The sequence below is a fragment of the Penaeus japonicus genome, unplaced genomic scaffold, assembly GCF_977035675.1.
Source record: "Penaeus japonicus unplaced genomic scaffold, GWHDUDI00000001_assembly GWHDUDI00000021, whole genome shotgun sequence".
Lineage (NCBI taxonomy): Eukaryota > Metazoa > Arthropoda > Malacostraca > Decapoda > Penaeidae > Penaeus > Penaeus japonicus.
This window is the reverse complement of record NW_028234423.1, coordinates 29,624,450-29,626,949: the sequence shown is the minus strand read 5'-3', so window position 1 is coordinate 29,626,949 and position 2,500 is coordinate 29,624,450.

The window sequence follows — 2,500 nt, the reverse complement described above, 5'->3', positions numbered from 1 at the left end:
CGGCTCGTAGTGTCTCACACCATCAAGTGAGAAACAACAATATCATATCCTTTTCACTTGGAGTTAGGACTGCGGGTAAACACAGGGTGCCGTGCGCTGTTAGTGGATGACTGGTGGTGGAGCTGCACACAATTGGTGGATATGGATGATACTTTGTGGAAAAAAAAAAGGATATCGATAGAGAAAGCTTTTCATTGTAAGGGATTGACGATGGCTGAGATACATGATTTCGATATTAAAGATCCGTTTCTTTGTGATATTTTATTAGGAAAAGGCGCTGATACTCATGTAAATATAAATAGCAAATGTATCTAGTGTCCATGGCCATGCCCGAAGCCTCCATGTCCAAAACCATGCCCAAAGCCATGGCCGTGTCCAAAACCTCCGTGGCCATGTCCGAAGCCAAGCCCAAAGCCTCCATGGCCATGTCCGAATCCATGCCCAAAGCCTCCATGGCCATGTCCAAAACCGTGTCCGTGGCCATAACCGCCATGTCCGTGATATCCACCCTTTGGACCTGCGATGTTGAAGACCTGACTTGACGTTGCGTAGCCGTGGCCATATCCATGTCCCCCATGCCCATGGCCGTATCCATATCCTCCATGGCCATGTCCGTGCCCTCCATGTCCGTGCCCTCCATGTCCAAAGCCACCGTGACTGTGGCCAAAGTCCGGGGTCGGGGTGGAATAAGACAGCCCCGACAGGAAGAGGACAGGCGCGAGAACAGCGACAGCGAATTTCTGTGAGACGAGAGCGTTAAGGTAAGGCTACGAGGGGAAAGAATAAGGGGAGAGAGAGAGAAAAAAAAAGTGTGTGTGTATGAATTATGATAGTGGGTTAGCCTATCTATTTTTATCCACACACATATGTATATTTATATACTTCTTCATCTCTATCTCTCTCTGTATATGTATACATATATATATATATATATATATATACATATATATATATATATATATGTGTGTGTGTGTGTGTGTGTGTATGTGTGTGTGCATATATATTCATATATATACATATATGCATATACATATATGTATATATGCATTTTTTCTTGTATATATATAAATGTATGTATGTATACATATATGCGTGTGCGTGTTTGCGTAATACACATACACAGACACACACACGGATATGGATATATATTTTTCTTATATATATATGTATGTATGCATATATTATATATGTGTGTGTGTGTTTGTGTATACATACGTATATATGTATAAATATATACATATATATACATAAATACATATATATATAAGTTATATATCCATGTGTATATATATATATGCATAAATATGCACATACACATGACTCTCGTGGTCCTACTGACAAAAATAGGTTATTTTTCGATTAGAATAGACCGATCTTTGGAGAAAACTTCTTATGCTCACCATGTTGACTTCGTAATATGTTGGTGCCAGGACCGAACCCACTGCTTTATATACCAACCTGTTCTGCATTCACTTTACGTGACAAGGCTCTGGGTGTTGACACCTGGAAAGAGAGGGGGGTGGAGGGGGTGGTAAAAATAATTTACATATTAGCAAGTCTGAATTATATGTATATCTATACTCATAATGATGTGTGTTCGATTTTTTTTAATTATAAATGCATATATAACCATTATTCTCTTACTAGATAATGACAGAAAAAGTAAATATCTTTGAAATTTCAAAATGAAAAAAAACATGACCTTGAACTTGTCACGCTCACGTTGCTGGTGACGTGTTATTGTCGTTCGTAACCTCGGGCTATCTTACCCAATCTTCTACCAATGGCATCATAATAATGTTTTTCTGGACTGAACGAAAATAATTTTCCGTTGTTAACACCGTTTTCGTACAGTCAATATTCTGGCGTTAATGAACCTTTATTTTCTGTGTTTGGCAACGTAAACTATTTCTTTCTTTTTTTCTTTTTCTCTCTCTTTTTTATTTCATTCTTTTTTATTCTTTCTTTCTTTCTATCTTTCTTTTCTTTTTTGTACATGCGAAAAACATAGAAATTCAAGCGGTTTGACGTAGATAGATGCCGTCTTCAAATTCTATTCTCCGTTGCCATGAGGACAATATTTAATTTTGGAGCTCATACCTTTATCTATTTTTCCCCATTTTCCTTTTCTTTTTCTCTTTTTTCTTTCCTTTTTTTGTCATAATTTTTTTAGGATCGTCCTTAATGAAGATGCAATGATTGATTTATGCGGATATATCTTTTTTTTTTTTTCTTTTTTGGCGCAATTTGTGTGGATTGAAAAAAATATTCACAAGTGTAGACAAAATATAATGACATCTGGCCGGAGAATCTGTTCGCATTACATGACAAAAAGTAGTCTATTAGTACTAATTTTAGTATTGTAATTGTTGTTCTATTTTATAAGTAACCGGAATATATTAGACACTTAATAATCACTTCTCAGGAAAGCGTGAATGAATAAACGGTAACTATCTGTTGAATCACAAAGGAATGTGAATTATCTGATGTTTATATCAGA